Source organism: Protopterus annectens, chromosome 10.part0 (assembly GCF_019279795.1).
Source record: "Protopterus annectens isolate FY-2018-M chromosome 10.part0, PAN1.0, whole genome shotgun sequence".
Lineage (NCBI taxonomy): Eukaryota > Metazoa > Chordata > Ceratodontiformes > Protopteridae > Protopterus > Protopterus annectens.
In genome coordinates this window covers 440,458,316-440,482,890 of record NC_056744.1, presented here as the reverse complement: position 1 = coordinate 440,482,890, position 24,575 = coordinate 440,458,316, and the positions used below count along the sequence as shown (strand labels likewise).

Genomic DNA, 24,575 nt, shown 5'->3' with positions numbered 1-24,575 from the left:
GTGCATATGTCAACTGTCAAGGATCACAGTGTTAGGGTTTAAGAGAAAATCTCTGATGGCTGCCTAGATGACAGTCTCCTATGGTCACCTTTCATGGTGAAAGCAGAAGAAATGGACCTAATAGACCATGGAGGGCAGATGGTCAGCAGGCAACAGAGAATAAATAGATGAAAAACATTATCTTGGGATCACTGTTGTGGCATCCTCCCTTGGTGCCAAGGTAACTCAGGCTGTATAACACAAACTGCAATACAGAAAATAAACAGAGCATACACGATGCAACAGTGTGCAAAGAAAAAAAAACAGGATATACAGAAAGGGCTGATAACCAGAAAACAAAATACACATTCTAGTGGCTTTACAGTTACAGTGACATTATTTATCATGCTGCCTGACAAAGCAAATGCTAAACAGAAGGTTACATATTAGTTTTATTCATTTATTGCAGAAAAAAATCTCATACCAGAACCACTTCAAATAATGTTTTGTTTCAAGTGTATATGCCATACTTTTATTCCTTAAATGTTGAACGGTATAGATTTATTTTATACTGACTCTTACTGGTTACATTAACAAAAAGTGCTTTTTAACATCTTCCAAGTGCTAACTTTACTACAGCGCTATACCTTGTAACCTGTTCTCAGCATTACACAGACCAAAGGACAATGAACTCTTCTGGAACAGGCCAATATTGAATATACACCAAAACAAAAGTATCCTCTATATAATCAAATATATATTCTACAACATAAAATATGTATGCTCTGTGAAATTTTCCTGCTAGAATATATGGTAATAGTCTATTAAAATGCAATGAGCAAGGCCAAGCATTCAACTTCCTTTATAAAATGCAGTGCATGCATTTATATTCAATTGATGGTTTCTGTTTTATCCCCACTTCCGTTGTTGATAGTCTCAATTCAGTTTGCAGACAAAAAAAGCTGCAAGTCTAAAACCATTAACTTTACTACTGTATTTCTGGTAAATACATATTTAATTTTTGGATTACTTAGAGAAAACATAACGAAAACCTCTTTATAACAGTTTGATACTCATTTTGCTATGAATAGATTAGTTCACTGTCCAGCAACTAGGTGGCAAAGTAGAGCAGTGGTTAACATTGCTGTCCCACAGTACTTTGTCACCAGACTGATTCTTAGCTGGGGTGCATCCTGGGTAGAGTCTACATGTCTTCTCTTTGCATACATGTGATTTAGCTGAATGTTCCAGTTTCTTCCCACATCCCAAAGGCAAGCCTTTGGTGAACTGGTGACCCCCAAAGTGCCTATAGATGTTAGTATGTGTACATATTAGAAAAGACTACCATTGTATCTGGGATCACTTTCCTTTCCTTGTCCTGAATGAGTTTCTGGATAGACTCTGGCTTCCCTGCAGCCCTAAACCAGATAAAGTGGGTAAGTGTACCTGACAAGTTTATGATATAGAGTAATGGGAAATAACAACAGGATTCTAATTTGATTAAGGACTCGTGGCCTTTTGTACAAAAACTTGAATGAATAAAGAGACAAAAAGACTCATCATCTTCACTGGGATTTAAGAATGAAACACTTTTAACTTAGGTTCATTCTTACTTGGCGTGAAGAAGGAGAGACTCCTGCAACTTTCATTTGACAAAAGACCTCCTAATATTAGAATGCTGGGGAAGAAAATTTAGGGGTAAGAGTTAGCATTATGAAAACAGATTTTAAGCTCCAAATTACAACTTTTAAAATGTTCTGATTATTGCAGTTAAAAATAATAAAATCAATTTAGACACATCATATGTGAATCACCTTAAGTTCACCAAGCAAAGACCTGAGACAAGTTTCTCAAGTCAATCACACAGTTAGTAGGTACAGAGTCCCTAAAAATCCAGAGTGCCTTTTCCTCTGCTGCTTCTGCTAGTGCCTTCAATCTGCCATATGCTTTTGATATACCATCCAGATTCATCTAAATTAATGCCTTCATATCACGCAATGGTTTCTTCGACTTGTCCTGCAGCATCCATATTTTGCCAAAGCTGACAAAAACCAAGTCTACATCTAGCTGTGGAAAAACTGTAAAGGAAAAAAAAAGATGAACAATGAATTACCTTAAGAGTACATACTTTAAAAAGATCTCTTAACACAATTTGTAAAAATATTAAGAAAGTCCTGGGTATAGAAGCAATATTCACCAAGGGCCTCTTTGTTTCACACAAAGTGGGTGGTTCTCTACTCTCCAAAATTTTCGCCACAACTGCTTAAATTGGAGCTTTTTTTAATTAAATCTAATAGAAAGCACAGGCATGCACATACACTCACTATCACAATACGCCTTTGAGAAACAGGTTACTGTAGCAGCAAATCCTAACATTTGGGTTCATTCAGATATTGACCTAAATCAGTTCTGTCCATTTTTTTAAAGAGCTGTAATGTTCTCCCCCCCAGGTAGGCTTACGGTAGTCTCAGATCAGAAATGCCAGGAGACTTTGGGTATGGTGGTGGACCAATGATTTCATGGATTTCTCTGCTCCATCTTTGTGCAGGAATAATTAAAGTTGCACCATTAATTTCAGCTAATTTTGTAAAGCAGTGATTAGAAACTGTTGGTGTAATCTGTAAAACCAAAAACAGAAGAGCAGTAGCAAAGTCAGAGAGTAAAAAGGGATCAAAAAAAGAATGCAGCTAGCAGGTGCCAGAGATATGGCCATGGAGGTTGAGAGCACAAACTTAGGAGTGGCTGAACAAGAACAGTTAATATCCTTAAACCTCATTTTTAAAGAGCTGCAAAAATTGAATACCAAAACATAGGAATACATTAGTGTCCGCAATAAAAAAGTTTGCCAAAGGGGATGAAGTCCTGTCTAATCATGCAGATCATCACAAGCTATCACTGACAAGAATGTAGAAGAAAAAGAAAAACTTCAAGCCAAAGAAGCTATAATTGAAGTAATGCTATCAGATTATAAAGACAGAGCTAGTAGAAAAAAGATGCAGTAGAAAGTGGGGACTGTGAAGCATTTTTTAGAAAACAGGTGGTACAGTGTCAAATATCTCTGGAAAGGAAATCCAGTTCAAGAGGACTTTCAGTACTCCTCGACAGTCAAGGCTGTCAAAGCCATGCCATACCATGCTGATAACAGTACAGTTCAACCTTATACTCCTCGACAGCCAAGGCCATCAGAGCCATGCTACCCCATGCTAATAACAGTATGGTTCAATCTTATGAACTGAAGGCAAAGGTGCTAGCACAAGTATGGAAGCCAGGCAAAAACAAGGTAATTGAAAGTAACAGGGTTTATATTGCGCATAGTGTTTTGGGTCCATCAGGAAAGTAAAGCTTACAGTTCTGGGTTCTGTACCTTGCACAAAAAAAATATGGTGGGGAAAAACAGCGAAGATAATCAAAAAAAGCATTTTTGTAGACTCGCCCAAGAACCACAAATGCATGCACAAAAAGCGCTTCACTCTGCACTGCTAGTATGAGATAAATGTTGCATTGCTCTAAGAAAAGAACAATGATAGTTAAGAAATAACAACTTTAATAAAACACTGAGCTCTTCTGTCTTAAACATTTTCAGACTTATTTAGAACTGAGTTCAAATAAAACATCCAACTTTTTTTATAGGGTTACTCACCCTTAAAACTCCACTTAAATTCTCACTATTTCTTTTGCAAGATAGGTATTTGCTTCTTTCTCCATCCCTGAGTAACTTTGTCCTTAATAAGGTTAATAGTAGAAATAAAACTTCGGAACTCTGCACGACAAAATAAAATTAAGAATTTATTTGGTAAGCGCTTTCACGTACTTTTCAGTACGCTTCCTCAGACCATAAAAACAGTAGTGCAACTATGTATTCTTATATAGCAGCTACACAAGCAACAATTAATTAAGCCAATAAGCTTAATAAGCAATTAATTAGGAAAAAATGAAAAATCTTGACTTAAAGATACATCAACATTAAAAACAAACATTCATCAGCAAAGCTGCTATAAACTTGCTCTAAAAACGCAGAAAAAAGAAACTAGTGATACTAGTGTGAAATATTAAAAAACATACAACTAAAATGCTATAAGTTTATATTAAAACATTTCAATACATGCATTAAAGCTAAAAGTACATATGGAAAATGCATGAAGGTATGTGTTATCAGCACAAAAAGTAAGTTTAAAAAACTAAGAAGTATGAAAGCTATTTACTTGTAAAGCTTGCAAAAAACATGACCATCAGGCAAAAGGGGAATGTCTAAAATGCCACTATTCATAAATAGACTCACTTTAGCTTATAAAAAGAACATACAAAAACAAATCTACAAGAACCAGGTGAAACTGTAAGCTTATTGAACCTATATCTCTCTATAAAACCATACCTTAATACACGCAGATGAGATTTAGCTGGAATAGCATTTTTGTATCTCATGAATTTATATTTCATGTATTCCTTCTCCCTGCTCTAACCCCCCCTCCCCCCCCCTTTTTACCAAGTTTTCTCCCTAGTTACCCCCTGTTTGTTCAATAAGCTTACAGTTTCACCTGGTTGTTGTAGATTTGTTTTTGTATGTTCTTTTTATAAGCTAAAGTGAGTCTGTTTATGAATAGTGGCATTTTAGACATTCCCCTTTTGCCTGATGGTCATGTTTTTTGCAAGCTTTACAAGTAAATAGCTTTCATACTTCTTAGTTTTTTAAACTTACTTTTTGTGCTGATAACACATACCTTCATGCATTTTCCATATGTACTTTTAGCTTTAATGCATGTATTGAAATGTTTTAATATAAACTTATAGCATTTTAGTTGTATGTTTTTTAATATTTCACACTAGTATCACTAGTTTCTTTTTTCTGCGTTTTTAGAGCAAGTTTATAGCAGCTTTGCTGATGAATGTTTGTTTTTAATGTTGATGTATCTTTAAGTCAAGATTTTTCATTTTTTCCTAATTAATTGCTTATTAAGCTTATTGGCTTAATTAATTGTTGCTTGTGTAGCTGCTATATAAGAATACATAGTTGCACTACTGTTTTTATGGTCTGAGGAAGCGTACTGAAAAGTACGTGAAAGCGCTTACCAAATAAATTCTTAATTTTATTTTGTCGTGCAGAGTTCCGAAGTTTTATTTCTACTATTCACCTTCAGTTCGATTAACTAAGGATTCTGTTGAAGTGGTGGTCTATTACTATTTTCTACCTTAATAAGGTTAATGAATGTGTCTGGGTAACTTCTCTCTAAAAATAAATTAGATATAAAATCACATTCCAGCACAAAGTCATAGTAATTTGAGCAAGGGCTCCTGCAGGCAGGTGCAAGGGGGTGCACTTGCACCCCCCTGGATTTTCTTACTTTATCTGTGATGATTTCTTGAAATCGAAAAATTTACTGGCAAACCTGTACATTTTTTTACTTCAACTTATTCTTTTTTTTTTGTGAAAGCTGCATCGTTCGTTGGTTTGGAGCCTGGAGATGCTATTGGAGGTTGCAATCACATGATGATCGTCAGTTCCTCCTCAAACTGTATCTCTGTTTCCGACCGTTGACAGTTGAGGAGAGTTATCCAGATTAACAATGGTATTACGGAGATTGAAGGAAAGGTTTTTGTGACCAGAAAGACGTCTTTTAGCTCACATTATTGGATTCATGTGGTGGTGGTGTTTGCAGCATTTAAGGTACATTAATTTGATCACAGTCACACAAGAAAAAAGCTCCTGGCATTTTTTTTTTTAATCAATATCAGCTTTAAGCTTGGCGCCAAACATGAAAGCGGCACACTTGAGACAAGTGTCAGTAGCTTCTCCCCTAGGCCCTAGTATCTTGTAGTATGTAGCTGTGTCAGTGTCAAACCAAGTTGCTGTCAGATTTCTGCCATCTCTGGCTCCTTAAGCGGGGAAGGGTGGGCACCGTTTATGTTTTTTTGGTTGAACTTGTCAGGGTAATCAAGCGAGCTATCGGGAAGCTGGGATCAGGCAACAATAAATGTTTTACAGTTGAGTTTAAAAAAATGGGGAACAATTGAAGCAGTAATTTTATTTTTTATTTTTCATGTTGAAAGGTGTTTTTGCTGTGTTTTTGGTGGTGGGGAATGGATGCATGGATCACTGTTAGAGATCCACACTGATTTGTCAGATTGTATGAGGATGTTCCTGGTTTAATTCTTTTCTTCTGCTTGGCCCGCGAACAAACAGCTTCTTTTTTTTTCTTCAGGTAAGCTATTGGATGCCATTCCAGCCACAGGCACTGTTTTAACACTTTTCTGTTGCCTGACATATGTATTTTCTTGAAGGAGTTTGTAGTCATTCTGCCTATTGTCAAGCATCATCTTAGAATATGGCTTCAGGTGCACGTTAAGTCCTTCAGGTTACTTCAAGTAATGCTTTTGCTTTGAGTATCATTGTAGTAGTGCTCTCTGTGATCAGATTGTTTTTCTGTAAATTGGGGGAGTTCAGCCAGCAAAGAAAAGAACACTGCCATTTTCAGTTTCCAAAGTAAATAGCAATGGAATGGGGTGTGCTGCAATAGTTGGACATTAGTTTTCTGCATCTATTTTAATTAGTTGGTTCTTGGAAAAAGTTGCAAATGCAGAGCTGTCCCCTTCATTGTTTGAACTTCTGTTGATTGCCTTAGGCTACCAAACTGTACCATTTTGCTGGTCAAAGCTGTTTTTACCGTCCTTGCTATATTTTATTTGTTTTAGCTGACCATTTAATCTTCTGCTTAAAGGACCCTAAGATTATTTATTCTGCTGGATTATTTTAGTGTTGCGAGTGCTTGTAACTTTTTGTTTGTGGGTAAATGAATGAGAGAAGGAGAGAGAGAAAGAGGGAGAAAATGAAAGAGAGAGGGAGAAAAAGGATACATGAGAGAGAGTGGGAGAATGAATGAGGGAAGGAGAGGATACAGGAGAGATAGACAATGATTTAGAGAGAGAGAGAGAGAGAGAGAGGATACCAGAGATAAACTGAGAATGAATGAGAGAGGGAGGGAGAGTGAGAAAATGAATGAGAGAGGGAGAGGATGGATGAGAGAGAGGATATGAGAGACAGAGAGGAAGACAATGAATGACAGAAGAAGAGAGAATGAATAAGAAAGGAAGAGAGAGAGGATAAAAGGAACAGAGGGTGCAAGAATGAATGAGAGGGAGAACATACAAGAGAGAATGAATGACAGAGGTAGACAGAGAGGATTTGAGAGAGAGGGAGAATAAGGAGAGTGAGAGCGGATATGAAAGAGAGAATAAGAGAATAAATGAAAGAATACTATGATTACGATATGCTGCTGGGTAATCATCTTATTTCTAGATACATTTTTCTTTGTGTGTGTTTTTTGGTGGTTGTTGATGTTATTACAGAAAAAGTTAATGCTTTTATCTTTTGGCATCACAGTACAAAATTATATCCGAAGGAGTTGACAAGTAATGTACATATATCCTAATAGTTGTATTAAAATTATAGTTTTTTTTTTTAAACTCAATATTATTTCTGTCTCTGTCTTGCAGATTGTAATAATTTACTGATTTTCCCCAGTGAGTGCTACGGTAAATTTAATTATATACTTGTGTCTCACTGGTATGCATGTTTATTTCAAAGTACCTACATCTACATGATGTACTGTATATATCCTCTGCATTGCACTACTTTATAGCAACTGAGAGGTGAAAAAGGAAACACTAACATTTGTTTATAAAATAACCCAAGTGTTATCTGTTGGATTCTTCCTACTATCAGACTACTGCACAGAATTCAGGTGAGCCAGGTTTCAATTCCCAGATGAGGGTCAGTGTTTCAGTTGTTAAAAAAACAATGCCACACAGTGGCTTTGCACTGCTTTGAGATGTGCGTGTGTGCGTGTGTGTGTGTGTGTGTGTGTGTGTGTGTGTGTGTGTGTGTGTGTGTGTGTGAGAGAGAGAGAGTGAAATGACCTAGAGTTAGCTGGTGGAATTTATTTTCAAGTGCATTTTCAAGGAACTGTGAGCTTCAAGGGAAGAGAAGTTTACTGCTGCTCATGCTAAGTCTGTTTAAAATGTGCAACTGTTTTGTTTAGCAAATGTTAGCACTATTGTGGTATAGAATTTTAAAGCAGTGTTAGTAGCACAGCAGGTTGCATACTTGCGTCTTGATACAGAGGGCTTTAGCTTCTACTCCCACAGCATGTAAATTTGTATTTTAAGGGGGTGGGGTACTACAATCCTTAGTATCCCCTCCTTTGGATGAGATACCTAGTAGCTTTGAAACTCTTTTTCAGATTGTCACCCATTCCCTATTGCAATACACCAGGTTACCATTTCTTTTAATGTAACATAGGCAATTTATTCTTCAAGAGCAACAGGCACTGAATTTGTAGATGAAACAATGAAATAGAAGTTTTATAGCAACAATCTCTTCATTAGTTTGAGATCTTTTTAATGTGGAATTATTTAGATGACTTACTTCTGAAGAGATTATGCATACTGAACAATATTGGTGGATTATAATGACAGAAGTTTGTGTGGCCTTTTATGGTTGAGATGTTCTGAACTGGGCAGTTTGTCATTACTGGGTCATATGTTTTGTTTCACTGCTTACTGGAAAAATGTTCAAAAATATAAATTTTAAAACACACTCTAACAAGTGCAGTCCTTAGTATGTTCTCCTTTGGCTAAGACACCTAATAATTATGAACCAGTTTTTCAGCTTGTTACCCATTCTCTATTGCAATATACTAGCTCACCATTTCTTTTAATGTAACATAGGCAATTTATTCTTCAAGGGCAACAGGCACTGAATTTGTAAATGAAACAATGAAATATAAAGTTGTTCTCTATCAACAACATCTTCATTGGTTTCAGATCTCTTTAATGTGGAATTATTCAGATTACTTTTACTTCTGCAGAGATTCTGCATATTGATTGATATTGTTGGATTGTATGACAGAAGTTTGAGTTGCCCTTTATGGTTGAAATGTTCTGAATTGGGCAGGTTGTCATTATTGGTTCACATGATTTGTTTCGTTGCTTAAAAGAAAAATGTTCAGAACTATAAATTTAAAACACACTCTAACAAGTGGTGCTGTATTATACAAGGAATATAATTCAATTATTATATAGTATAATTAATGCAGTCAGGAAGGTGAATCAAAGAACTTTTGCATGGTTCTAAAAATGTGTGCAAGGAGCCTATGATTTGAAAACAGCCCAAAGGTAAACATACCCTGCCACTGGCCAGATGCATTTTCTTTGAATGTGGGTTTCAATGCTGTTTCAGTGAATGTGTTTTTCAAAGGTAGAGACATTTTAATGCTAAGTCTGTTTTCATTGTAAGACTACTGATTTTGTTTAGGTTTAGTAAATGTCTATCAGTGTTTGTGCAACAAAATTTGAAATAAAAGTTGTAAATGAAATCCAAATACCTGTAATCATTGTAGAAGTAAAGCATAAAATAGTATGCACACTGAGAGAGTTGAACAATGTCTATGACAAATGGGGAGAAATATCCAAGTAATGGGATACTGGAATGGCTGCGTGGGTGGGGCAGGCTCTGTGGGTGGAGGGGGTGGGGCTGCATGGGCAGGGCTTTGGGTTTGCACCCCCTGGAAAAAATCCTGCGGGCTCCCTTGAATTTGAGGTCATTCTCGCTGCTGACTACTACACTCATACATGTTAACACTCTGGCTGTTCTCTCAAAACGGCACTGCTGCCTGCATGTGCTCACTATTTGTATGCACATGCCTACACTTGGAAATGCTTCTTAAAGTTACAACACACACTCTGTTCTACATCCTCCCTCTTTGAGAAATAGGTCATACACTAAAATTACAGCATTCATTGGCATGCAATTACACAGAAATGATCCTTTAACATGCAGTTATACAGAACTAATTTTTTGACATGCAATCATACAAAACTAAACACATAAAACAATCATGCCCAGGTTGCTGTGTATTTTCCACTAGGTCTAGAAATACAACCTGATCATGTAACATAAAAATCGAATTGGATCTAGCAACAGGGACTGTCTTCAAGGAATTCTTCACTTTGGGGACATCTAGGACATCATCAAGAACGGGAATAGGTACTGAGACATGTCCTTCAGTACGAATATTGTCTGGGTTGCTCTGAGATGTAGAGTCTGTGTCACAGGTATGATGATGAGATATTGATTCAGACCCCGAAAGAAGATGCCTGTGGTTTCTCATGTATTCTACACCCTCAGATTCCACTAAGTAGGATCTCGGCTCGGCACATATACCTCTCACTTTATCAATTCGATCAAAGCCTTTTGCCATTTGTATCCTCACTGTCTCTCCTTCTTTCAACGGATGAAGAAATCTGCTCATTTTATCATAGCTAGACTTCTGAAAGGAATGCTTCTTAAAGAGTTGGGCTTTGATTGCTCTGGTGCTTTTAGCATTAGGCACTAATAAACTAGAACTAATAGGCAAGGTTTACTGGTTTGCCTAGATAGAAGTCTCTGAGCAGGCGAGCCAAGTAGGTTGTCACGGGGTATATTTCTGAGATTACGTAAATTCAAGAAGATATCAGTATTGTCACACTTTGACCTCTCTAGTAATTGCTTTGCACTTTGTACTGCATGTTCAGCCAGGCCATTTCACTGTGGGTATTACGGACTACTAGTAGTATGGATAAAGTCTCACTCTTTTGCAAATTTCTGAAATAATTGACTGGTAAACTGGGTACCGTTGTCAGAAATAACTTTGTGTGGACTACCATGGACTGAGAAATGATGTTTCAACTTAGTAATAATACTGGATGTTAGCTTAGGTAGCAAATCGATCTCAAACCAGTTCGAATAACAGTCTACCAACACTAAGTAATGTTGATTGCTCCACTCAAATATGTCAGTGACTTCTGCTGACCAAGGTAGTTCAGGAATCTGGTTTATCTGAAGTTCTTTTTGCAAATGCAGTTCAGTACTATTGCATACTTAACAAGATGAAAGCATTTTATCAATGTCTTTTGACAGAGATGGCCAAAATACTAGTCCTCTCTCCCTTCTTTTGGTAGCTTCGGAACCTGGGTGACCACGATGCAAAATCTGAATATATTCATGTTGTAAGGCAGTAGGAACAATAACTTTAGGACCTTTGAAAATGATACCATCTTCCATCAGCATTTCATCTCTGTATAGAAAAAAAGGCTGTACTTCTGGCAGTACACAATATTGCTTTGACCAGGGGCGGCTCGTGGCATCGGGCTGCCGGACTGCAGCCCCCTCAGCTAGACAGCTGAGTAGTTTATTTTGTTTTTTTTAAATATAAAAAAAAAAAAAAAAAATCTATTCTTCGTACCTTTTAATTTCGAGTCCGCAACTCGAAATTACGCGCATGCGCATTGCGCGCATCAATCGCAACCGCGTTTTTTTTTTTTTTCTAATTATTGCTGCAATATTTTCATTGCAGCCCAGAGGAGCCAAGAAGGCATCATTGTGATACCCAGAACCTCCCAGAAGTCTATGCGGTTGAGACACAAACCGCATAGACATGGAAGGGGCTCGGACTGCGACGCCCGCAGGCACGTCATGACGTGCTTGCTGGGCAAATGCTGCTGATTGGTTTTCGCTCTTTTCCCGGGCTGTATGTGCTGGGAAAAGAGCGCGAATCAGTCAGTCGTTTTTCGGCGTTGGATGATTGACTACACCTACACACCTGACCTATAACTGAGTTTAGTTACTAAAACATTTTTTTTTTCTGTGAACTGAAGTCCAGTAATAATTTACTTTTAAAGTAGCGAGGGGAGGCAATCCGGACAGGAGGATTAGTCTGTGGTGGACCGTGGATTTATCATTTGCTGACAGTGCTTCTCATCAGTGGAATCGACGACAACAGGTGAGTAAGGACTAATAATGTGCTCCGTTTTTTACCTTGCTCGTTCAATTTTCGTCTGCAACTCTTGCACTGTTTACACTCATTATGTTACTGTATTTTTTTATTGTATTTATTGCACTGATGTGTACGGCATATTTTTATTGGTGTGTATTTGTGTGCTTGTCTGGTTCCCCTTTTGTCTGTTTCTCTATGTTGAGTGAGGAGGCTGCTTCAGATGGACCCTTTTCAGTCATGATGCAGATTTGTTCACATAGTGTGATAGTTAGTGGTTTAAAATGTTGTTGTGTACACGCGTTTGGTCATTATTCAATGACAGCATTATCTTATTCTTTTACACAGAGCATTGTCTTATTAATTTCACAGCAATCCACACCCTAGTTTTGCAAGCAACCTGTTTAAGATAGAGAAACAGTGTGCGGGACAAAAAAATCCACTCACACATGCACACCAGTGTGCATGGTATTGCCAGTTCACCTAACAACATGCCTTTAGGATATGGGAGGAAACTGCAGCTCCCAACAATATGATTAACTTTCTTTACTTTCAAGAAGAGATCTTATATGATGGATGATTGCTTTTTATTAGAAAAGAATGACTTTTTCAAATACTGTATTTTGTAAACTTAAAGGTGGTTCACTGGTGAATAGTCCAGGTCTTCTGTTACTGGTCTAAATTTTGCTGGATGCTTGGCAGATTAACTGCCTTATCCTAATTAGCATGGCTGCTAATGTTGACCAGTAGGTTGTTCTTATGCTGAAGGAACATCAGGCGGTCTATCTTTACCAAGGATGGGTTCTTTTTCTTGTCAGATTTGACTGAGGGAGACAAAATAGCTGGGAAGGCATCAGGTGTGCTTGTTGCAGACAAAGGCACTGATGTAGGAAGAATATGGTGAGTTCATGGAGACTAAGTGTTTTTAGATGGTATTGAAGAAATTCTGGAAAACCAGGTTATGACCGGGGGGGTAGGACATTGCACAGGTTGTTGTTAGCAAGGATGTACAAACCTAGAGAAGTCGTAGGGAAATTAAAGGAACTTTGTGAGTAACTACAGAACTCAATGACGTGCTTCCTTGTGGGGCAGTGCCAGTTACAGCTGTCAGAATTGAGCTCAAACCTGTAGTTGAGGCAATTAAATAATTTAAAATAATTTTTTTATGATTTGATTATTATATTTAGAGAGTTTTATTGATAACTGCTGGCACCTGGTCCTTTACTGTCAAAATGCTACTAAGTGCTACACCTAGATCTTTAGATGTGAAAAATGTTATTATTTCAAAGGAAGATAGAGTTGGGTAAGTAGTCTACAAAGGGTGAATGGTAGCACACACCAGTGTAGCCACTGAATTAACCATTACTTGACTATTAATCATGGCTAGCTCCTTTGGTGAAGAGAAATAAAGGCCTAACTGCAGTCCAGGTGATCAAAGTTTGACTACAATAGAGAGTCGATTGTCTGAATGCTGATTATCTGAAACAATTATCCGAACACAGCCTTCAAAAGCTTTGTGGTAGGAAAAATCATAAAGTCCAAATATGTAAACATTATATGTATTTGCTTGTGTTTTTTGAGCTTGTATCCCACTCGTGTGAAAACTATTCTTTACTGTCCACTAGAATTGCTGAATCGTTGGAAAGTGTATTCCCTGTGTGCAGAAAAAACAGGATTTTAGAAATTTCATATCCAGTTCAGTGTATGTTTGATTATCTGAACAGTTTGATTATTCAAACTACCCTAGGTCCCAGTTAGCTTGGATAATTGACTCTCTATTGTAGTTCCCCTGATATCAGACAAAGCATGTTTGACTAGTAGCTTGAACCCCTTTGGAGTTGGAATGGGGGGTAGAATGGTGAAGCTCCCTTTACCAGGATGGCGACTGTGAGGAATACATTGGGGTCAAACAATTGATTTCCCATTGTGCCTGTTGTGCTGAAGTGTTATGTATTGCAGTTACCAGTACAAAGTGCAAATGCATTTAGTTTATTGACTAATCTTGTGTTACACCTGTTCTTGTTATTACATTTACTTGCTTGGGTAATAAGTGTTTCATTTTGATGCTTATAGTTATGTTGACGTGGTCGCTTGGGTGAATGTTTATGATTTTGGTGTTGTATTGTACTTTATGTTATTGAAGGAAAGGGGCAAACTTTTCATTTTGGTGCTTGGGGATACCTCAGCATTTTTCTGAAGAGGTCACTTGGGTGAATGTTTCATTTTGGTGCTTGCATGTTATTGAAGGGGTCACATGGGCAAATGTTTAATTTTAGTGCTTTTGTATATTGTAATTGGACATTTTACTGAAGGGGTCTTTTTTCTTTTAGAGAAATGTTTCATTTCAGTGCTTGTGTATACCTGGACATAGTAATAGGTTCATAGGTTTATACTAGGCTATCTGCCCTAAGACATTTATAAGCCTAGCCCAAATTTTTGTGGCTTACGCCACCCCTTATATGAAAAAATACTGTGCCCATTAGTTTGTTGTGCCTCTGTCCAGCAGTGACACAGATATGATTCCCGGGTTAACCTACAATCTCCCATCCACAGGTCTAGATTTCTCTTGAACAGAGTCAGCGAGGTGCTCTGCCTCACATGGACCGGGATTTTATTCCACAGCATAGGGAGTCTCTGAGTGATAAATCTATCCCTCCAGCACGTCCTATTTATATCCATGCTAAGGTTTAAGTCGCTTGCTCTAGTGGTTTTGGTGGATTTGGATTTTTTGAGGTGGAGCATGTCCATTAATTCCGGGTTGGACATGGCCTTGTATGTCAGGCACATGTCACCTCTGAGCAGACGGTATGCGACTGAATAGAGTTGGAGTTTTGATTTTGCTTGTAATTGGACATTTTACTGAAGGGGTCTTTTTTCTTTTAGGGAAATGTTTCATTTCAGTGCTTGTGTATACCTGGACATAGTAATGAAGATTTTACTGAAGGGGTCTCTTTTTTTTTTTTGTTTAGGGAAATGTTTCATTTCATTGCTTGTGTATACCTGGACATAGTAATGAAGATTTTGCATAGGGAATTTGTGTATCAGGGAAGTGCTTGTGCTTACATGGTCAGACTGCTGAAGAAACTGTGCAAAAAAATTTTTTGTGTCATTTTTTTGTTTGCTTACATACAGAGTACAAACTAATGAAGGGAAGGGTTACTTGGGGAAATTATTGTGTTAGTTGTATCAGGGAAGTGCTTGTGCATACATGGTCAGACAGCTGAAGTGAAAACTGTGCAAAATAATTTATTGTGTCATTTTAGTGCTTGTGCATACAGAGTACAAACTAATGAAGGGTTACTTGGGAAAATTATTCATTACTGTGTTAGTATTTGTGAAGTGTTTAATTTTGGTGCTTGTGTATACCTGGACATAGTAATGAAGATTTTGCTTGGGGAAATTCATTCATGTATCAGGGAAGTGCTTGTGCATACATGGTCAGACAGCTGAAGTGACCACTGGGCAAAATAATTTGTGTCATTTCAGTGCTTGTGCATACACAATACAATACACAATACAAACTAATGAATGGGTTACTGGGGAAAATTATTCATTACTGTGTCAGTGTTTGGGAAATGTTTCATTTTGGTGCTTGTGTATACCTGGATATGTGTAACGTGTGTGTGTGTGTATGTATGTATATGTATATGTGTGTATATATATATATATATATATATATATATATATATATATATATATATATATATATATATACACTCCAGTGAATCATACTTCAGGCTACACCTGGCAAAACAATACTGTCTGAGGTAGTTAAACATTCATTTGGCCCTCCCCCAAGACCCACTTCAGATTGCACCAACTTTACAGAAAGGATGCAGATTAATTATATAGTGTGGAGAGACTCTTAACTTAAGAGCAGAATAACCCTTATTAGATTCTGGAAGATCAGAAGGCTAGGAATTCTATTCCCTCCCCAAAAATAGCAGCACAAAGTAAATGGCTTTAAGTTATAAAAATTTCACACTCTTAAATGAAGTTGGAGACCGAGTGTCTACAGGCTGAATAGATTGGTAGTTACAACATGCAGAAAATGCTGACTTTTATGGGTTTATGGCAGTCCAGGTGTTTACCCTGCCCTGAGGCCCTGAGGATTAATGTTTCATGTGTTTGTTTTAGTGTACTTGTGATCATATTCAGTGGTTAACTTGGCAACAGCAAGCAGTCCAGTGACACATTTATCTAAGTTAGCTGATGTGCTTCCCTCGTAAACTTGCACTGCAGTGTTATAGTTTTCTTTGTTGTACTCTTAACATTTTCCCAGAACAAGACATCTGAGTGTAAATAATTATTTTTAGGGGGTGGGTCATTAGCACTACTACTACTGCACTTCTATATTGTCTGAGAGTAGCTATAATTATAAGAAAATGAAAAACATAACAACATTTTCAATTAGGGTATAATGCTTGCATTAGAATAATCTAAATAAGCAGGCAGTTTGTATGTGTGTGGTGGTGGGGGTCAAGGAATTTTGTTAAACCATGTTTTATTGTAGAAAGTCTGGTAAGTAAAATTAAATGTGTACTTGGCTGATGCACACAAGCTGTGATAGTGAGTCTGTCAGCAAAATTAAAGTATGCAATGCAGTTGTTAGTATTTGTACTTTAATCCTGACCAGTAAAAAGCAGCTACTTCATTAGGTAATGGGAGGGGGGGGGTGTTTGTGAATTCATTGAGGTGACTGCCCTTGTTTACTGTCAGTTATGGCTTTGCAAGATGACTGTTTGGGTAAAGTCTGCTGTTGGGCAAACCTGTAACTACCATTTCTGTGCAATGGACTAAATTAATGCAGCCATTTGCAGTTCATTACTGTTTGCTTTCTGATTTCAGAGGTTTGAGCCAGGTACTTTTGGTAGGCTGTTGGGAATGGGGACTCATGTCGCCAGTGTTGGAATGAAATAACCATTTAGTGTTGTAATTCTGGCTTTGCAAAACTGTGAGGGAGTAAGCAATATGCATACAGGCTGTGGGACTACAGTCTCTGTGCAGCAGATATGTTAATGCTGGAAGGATCAATGCAGAAAGTATAGTGGAGGCAATGGAATGACTGCCCCTTTTAGTCCTGCAAAGACAATGTAAGCTGTGACAGTGTGTGCATCACAAATGCATTAATAGTCTTTAATCCTGGCAAGGCCAAGCCAGATAGTTGGTAGATCATGGCTGTGGCACTGTCAATGAAATGAGTGCTGTTTCTGAAGCTGTAAATCATTACATGTATACAACAGTGGCACTTAAATAATTTCTGCAATATCTTCATTTCAGAGTTGCAACAACTCAACTACAACCAGAATGAGTGAACAGAGTGAGCAGAGTGTTACAGTGGCCTATCTGAAATCTATTAATTTTAAAGAGTTGACTCTTAATGAGAAGTTAAGAATCAAGAGGACTGGAAGACCCACACCTGATCTGAAGATAGAGTCTGCAGGTACAAGTAGGTCAAGAACATACACACGCAGCTTCAACAGGTCAGTGTATGACAAACACACCTGGATCTGTGGTTGTGAGGAAACAAACAGCTTGTACTGCTTCCCATGTTTGTTATTTGGTGGACAGGAAGCCTGGACATCAAAGGGTATGGATGACCTGAAGAGACTGGAAGAAAAGTCCAGAAGGCATGAACAGTCTGCTAAACATCTAGACAATGAAATGAGTCTAGCAGTGTTGGGAACTGTGGATATCCGGTCTCAGTTAAGTAGTGGATACCAGTTATCAGTAGAAAGACACAACAAGAAAGTGGCTGACAACCGTCATGTTCTGTCTATTTTAATAGAATGCATGAAGACGTGTGGTGCACAAGAACTAGCTTTCAGAGGTCATGATGAGTCTGAAGAGTCAAGGAATCCAGGAAACTTCCGGCAATAGTAGAATTAGTCAGCCAGTTTGATAAGAAGTTGTTAGACCACATGACAGCTTCAACTGTTTTCAAAGGAACATCAAAAACTATTCAGAATGAACTCCTGGACTGCATGCTGACAGTATGCAGAGAAGAAATAAAAAAAGAGATTCGTACTGCAAAATTTATAGCAGTAATTGCAGATGAAACCACTGATTTTGCTGCGATGTGGCAGATAGCTATTGTGTTCCGTTACATTGTCAATGGACAGGTGGTGGAACGTTTTTGGGGATACTTTACACCACTTGGACAGACAGCACAACATATTGCTGTTGTGATAGAACAACAGTTGAAGGAAGTAGTGGGAGACCAGCATGAAAAAGTGATTGCTCAGAGTTATGATGGTGCATCGGTTATGAGTGGTATTCAGCATGGGGTCCAGGCCATCATAAGAGAAAAGTTTAAATATGCCTACTGTGTACACTGCTATGCCCACCAACTTAATCTGGTAATGCAAAGAGCCGCACAACAGAATACTGAGGCAAGGATATTTTTTGTAACACTTGGTGGAATTCCAGCCTTTTTCAGTCGTTCAGCTCAAAGACAAGCTGCTCTGGATAATATAGTATCACGACGCATGCCAAGAGTGTCAGGAACACGGTGGAATTTTAACATCCGTACTGTAAATGCAGTGTACGAGAACTTGGAGTCGCTGGAAGAGTGCTTTGATTATTTGAGCAGGAATCCTACATCTGGTGCAGCAACAGTACTGGAAGCAAATGGGCTACTGCAATCAATTGAAGATGACCAATTTAAATTTTGGCTTGCTGTCTTCCATTGTATAATGCCCCATGTTGATGTTCTGTACAGGCAACTTCAGTGTCGCACCACAGATGCAACTGCTGTTGAAAAGGATGTTCAGACATTTTTGGATGCAATTGACATTGTCAGATCGGGTATCGATGGTATTGCAGAACAGTACCTACATACAGAGAACATCCGTCAAAACGTGAGACGAGGGCCATCAGCTTCCCGACCACTGCATGAGACCTTGTCAATTGCTGCAAAGGAAGTGTGTGATGTCATAAGGTTCCAGGCAACATCACGATTTCAACAAACCGCCATCTTCAAGCTTCTCAGTTACTTCTGCCTGGAAAGTTTTCAACATACATGAGAGAGTTTCCAGAAAATCTGTTCACAGGAACAATGGACAGCTATCCATTCCTGATGAGGGGACAACTTAGAACAGAACTTGGAGTGGTGTATCAATGTGAAGACTTTAAAGCAGCTGGCAGTGCAGTCAAGATGTTAAAATTCTTGTTGGACAACTCCTTAACCCGTGTGTTTTCACAGACTTACGAAGTGTTGTTAATTATAGCCACCACACCAATGTCAACTGCTGAGGCAGAAAGGTGTTTCTCAACACTGAAAAGGATTAAAACATTTCTTTGTTCTACAATGGGGCAAGACAGATTAAATGCTTTGGCTATGCTTTCCATAGGAAAGGAGTTAATGCAGAGTATACCCAACTTCAACCAGAGGGTTATTGATTATTTTGCACAAAATAAAGAGAGACGAATGGACTTCATCTATAAGTAATGGAACGGAACACCATACAGGAAACGGAACACCATACAGGAAACGGAACACCATACAGAAGAACACAAGAGGCACTTATTTGGTACTATACTAGTGCTACAAGCACTTGTGTAACCCAGCCACTGGGGATGCACAAGCCAGTGCATTTCTTTGTGCGGTCCCAAGCCCGGATAAATGGGGAGGGTTATATCAGGAAGCCTGGGCATCACCACATATAACCTCCTGACAAAATTGTGGGGCAATACAGATTTTGTTACAGGATTGGTCGAAGCCCAAAATAAAGAGAGACGAATGGACTTCATCTATAAGTAATGGAAACGGAACACCATACAGGAAACGGAACACCATACAGGAAACGGAACAGGAAACGGAACACCATACAGAAGAACACAAGAGGCGCTTATTTGGTACTATACTAGTGCTACAAGCACTTGTGTAACCCAGCCACTGGGGATGCACAAGCCAGTGCATTTCTTTGTGCCGGTCCCAAGCCCGGATAAATGGGGAGGGTTATATCAGGAAGCCTGGGCATCACCACATATAACCTCCTGACAAAATTGTGGGGCAATACAGATTTTGTTACAGGATTGGTCGAGCCCCAAGTTAACAATCACCACCACCAGTACTACTATTTACCAAAAGGGTGCTGGCAGAAATTGGGGGGAGGGTACTGTTGGCTCTAGAAGAGGTGGAAGGCAGAAATTGGGGGGAGGCTACTGTTGGCTCTAGAAGGGGAAGGCATGCCCAAAGGTAGTGTGATTTGGACATGTGCTGAGGAGGGATGCTACTAGGTATATGCTACTAGGTATATTGGGAGAAGGATGCTAAGGATGGAGCTGCCAGGGAAGAAAAAGGAAGGACTTGTAATTAGATTTATGGATGTGGTACAGGAAGTGATGTGGTGACAGAGCAAGATGCAGAGGACAGGAACCAATGGAAACAGATCTGATGTGGCAAACCCCTAACTGGAACAACTGAAAGACTGCAAGCACCTATTTGGAACCAGCTGGGGTCATGTGAATATTATTTGCTTTGGGAAACTTAAAACTGTCCCTTTTGAGCCTCCATGAAAAAGGGGGTGGGAGAAATCCAGTATGACCTGATGTGTTCCAGACCACAGCTTCTAAGGTGCACGACAGCTTCTCCTCAGGTGCAGAAACTGAGTATGAACTACTGTTTGCAGTATACCGCAGAGGTAAGTGTTCAAACCAATGTGTGTGTATGTAATAATGTGTGCTGTGTAGACTATTCAGCATGTGCCATACTGACTGAGCATTTATTTCATGTAAATAAGTATGTGAAGCATTGATCCCATTGCACCATAGCCACCCCGTCTTGTTGGCCACACCCCGTCTTGTTGACCACACCCCATCTTGTTGGCCACACCCCGTCTTGTTGGCCACACCCATCCAGCTGTCTCCTGCAGCCCCCCTATGATTTGAAGTCACCAGCCGCCACTGGCTTTGACGGCCATCCATCAGTGATGAAGTGGTTGAGCTTCTGCAAAACCGGATCAGTCTTTGTATGATCTCTCAGCTCATCAAGTCTTGTGGTAGAAAAATTATGCACTTCCATGACATCAAAGTCAAAATTTTGTGCTTCTTGTTTGATTAATAATGCATTTTGTGCCTTACAAATGCTCCTTATCATTTTCTTTGCAAAATAAATAATTTGTGCAAGTTTTGGTTACCTGAAGTTCATTTCTGGCCCTTTTTAATTGTTTGAGCGCTATATCACCCAACCTGCTCAATATACCTTCATCATCAACTCTGAACCTCATGGCTTGAAGAAGTTGTACTCTTAATCCCGGTTCTAATACCATGTTGCTCATCCGGTCAGGATAAAATAGATGAACAGTTGTGGGTTTGGATGAAGCAACGTTATTATATACAAACACATCAGAATTAAGGCTTAGTAACTTAAACTTAAATAAACTTATAAACAGACTGACTACTACACTCAAACATGTTAACACTCTGGCTGTTCTCTCAAAATGGCACTGCTGCCTGCACGTGCTCACTATTTATATGCACATACCTACACTTGGAAATGCTTCTTAAAGATACAACACATGCTCTGTTCTACAGTATCGACCATCCCAGTCCAAAAAAAAAACAGATGTCATCAAGGAACTGAGTATAGAAATAACAATGCTTAAAATATGGGGAATTTAGAATAAACGTACCATCTTAAAAGTACCAAATTAGCAAACATGGGGGCACATGCAGCCCCCATTGCAATACCACTAGTTTGCTTTAAAAAACTCCACTTCAAAATACATATAGTTGTTCTCTAAAACAAGTTCCATAAATTCAGTCATAAGCCTTATATCCTTACTATTCAAAAAATCACACAAAAGTAACATTTGTTCAAACCATGCAACACCACTAGTTTGCTTTAAAAAACTCCATTTCAAAATACACATAGTTGTTCTCTAAAACAAGTTCCATAAATTCAGTCATAAGCCTTATATCCTTACTATTCAAAAAATCACACAAAAGTAACATTTGTTCAAACCATTCTGTACCTGTAGCATGAGGAATTACAGAGAACAAATCTATAACATCTATAGTAACAAACAATCCATTCTTCAAATAATTTATTCCCCTTAAAGGCTCCAAAAAAATCCCATGGATCTTTCAATATATGAAGTTTATAATCATAGAACTTTTTAAGCTTTCTGTCAATAAAAGTTGCCAGGGAATCAGTTTTTGAACCACTGGCAGCCACAATGAAGCGTAAAGTAGGAGCCACTATTTCACTGTGCACTTTAGGTATACCAGATATGGAGGATATTATGGCATTATTAATTCTAAGAAAATCCAGTAGCCCTTTATCTATGACATTCTTCACAAATAAATTATTCAGCACTAAATCACTTCTACAATATGCAATGTTAATTACATTTTTGGAGACCGGGGAATATTTATCTAGCTCATATAACATGCTTAACATTTTCCCTGTATAATGCACCATATCCATAAGTACTGTCCTACATCTCTTTATCAGGTTTCATCACACGTACATTTCTGTTTTGAATTAATTCATTCAACCTTCTTTCTGTATTGGTGGTAAATTGGTAGTTCTAAAAACCTGTTTGTTAGCCAGTTACCTAATGTCCTCTTCCACCAAGGATTCAAAAATGTGTAGGACTGGGAGAAGGGGGGTATAGGTGTTCTTTCTCTTAAAAGCAGATATATCAAGGGTTCCAGACTCATGTTGGTATAACAATTCAAAATTAACCTTATGAAGAAACAACTTAAAATCAATAAGAGTCTTACTAATATTAAAATAATGGGTGGGTACAAAAGAAAAACTTTTTTTAAACTGGAGAAATGTACATGATTAAGATCCAACTGAGCATAATTATAAACTTTAAAATTATCTTGTTCGAAATTAATTCCATTAGGATATTCAAAAATGTCAAAGTTTGCTTCTAAAACTGTTTTCTTCCCCTTCCCCTTCTTCCTCTTCCCCTGCTCCTTCTTTTCCTTCCTGGAAACTGTGGAGACAGGCTGGAATAGCTCCCTTCCACTTTACAGGAGCAATAATTCTGTATTCTGTGAGACCGTCTCAGCGGGGGAAACGCTAAGGGGTCTTGGAGGCTAATCTCATTGTTCTCTTCTAAAATGGGGGAATGGGCCTACCCTCTTGGTGACTGTGATGCCCGTGTACTGGTCCAGCGATCAAGGAGCCTCAATCCTCACCACTAACACCAGTGAGGGGTGTACATATAGGGAAAGGATAATAAATACACATACAGTAAAGTACAATTTCCCTTAAGAGCACACAGAGATCACAGTCAGTCTGGGGCTGGTTTCTCCCTTTCTCTCCAGGTCCCCAATAAGACTCCCCACTGGAACAGCTATAGGGTCCAGATCTCAGCCTAGTGGACAAGCTAAAACCTCCAGCACTCTCTCTGTCCAACCAGTGCTTCATGTCCCTGCCCAAGTAGCTGACACACACACACTTTGAGATAAAAGTTATATACAACCACACAAATACTCCTGGGGATGGCTGGCACAGGTTCTCCAGCTGTGCCCCTTTTACCTAGACTATATGATAGTACCACTTGCCACCACCCACTAATATTTATCAGCTACCAAAAGGCCCTTAAGAAAGGGTGTCCAATTATACTGTGCAATATTATTATCCAAATGGTAAGTGCAACTGAACAGTCAAGGCTATTAGAGTGGCTTTGTACAATATCGTTAAATACATGCAATGTACTCTTAGAGCTTAAATTATCTCTACACAAAACAGCCACAGTTGAAATGTTTAAAAATATTTAATAATAAATAATAAAAACACAAGACAATACTTCTTGTTACACAGTGCTAGTCAAGAGTTCAAAGATAACAGAGAAATACTTAAAATAATACAGTAGAAAAGTTCTGATATCAATACAGAAAAAACTAATCTAATCTTCCTAGTTCCTAGCTATATCTGAGAAAACACAGTTCCAAATTAAACTTACATATAGAACAAGACAGTGTTGCTGATGCTGGATGTTCTCAAGACAAATGATCTGACATTCCTCTGAGAAATAGATTTTAAAATCACTAACAAACATTTCTGCTGGGCCCTCCCAGATAACATCATTCTTGTCACCTCTGATTTAGTTCTCAGGCCGACAGATGCTCAACATTTATATTTTTAACATATCTTTTGTTGTCCTGCACCTGCAGGAAGATACAGCAATAAAAAACATTCCACATGTAAACTCTAGAAATTATTCCTTAAGTTAAACCAATAGAAAGAATGTGCTAGCCCAGACAGACAGACTCTGAGCTCTGGAGATCAAAGTTACAAGATTCTTTCTTTATCAGCTTTCTTCCAGCAGAGTGCACTGCAGTTAAAATGTTGCAGTTCCACATTTAACACCATTTTTCTTCCATTTAAGAGAACACTCCTGTGGCTTCTATTAATATTTACAAATGACAGAATTATCTACAAAATTCTATCTAGCTAGGCTGGCAGCCTTCACCTATCTTCACACATCTCCCCCCCCCCCCTGGAGAACTCAAGCTAGTTTTTCAAGTGACCCTTGTGAAACGTTGCTTGAGAGGGTTAGGTCTATCTGAGTATACCTAACCCCATTCCCTGTCTTGAGAGCCCATCTGTGTTGGCATTGCTAATCCCATTGCGGTGCTGCACTGACATATCATATGCTTGCAACCCTAGGCTCCATCTTAGCAACTTACCATTTTACTGGCTGGCTCTGTTTAACCATGTTAGGGGATCGTGATCTGTAACTACAATGAATTTTCCTTCCATACAGATAAGGCTGACGTTTCTGAAGTGCCCACACTATGGCTAGACATTCCTTTTCTACAGCTGCA

The 24,575-nt window shown here is 38.5% G+C and overlaps 1 protein-coding gene across 2 annotated transcripts in view; it reads right to left on the bottom strand.

Annotated features, from left to right (window-relative positions):
- Positions 1 to 413: 413 nt before the first annotated feature.
- TMEM53 (transmembrane protein 53) overlaps positions 414 to 24,575 on the bottom strand; it is a 672,461-nt gene continuing 648,299 nt past the window's right edge. For both annotated transcript variants that reach the window (XM_044085340.1, XM_044085341.1), the window contains one exon: positions 414 to 2,057. The gene's annotated coding sequence lies outside the window, so the exon portion shown is untranslated. The remainder of the gene's footprint in view (positions 2,058 to 24,575) is intronic.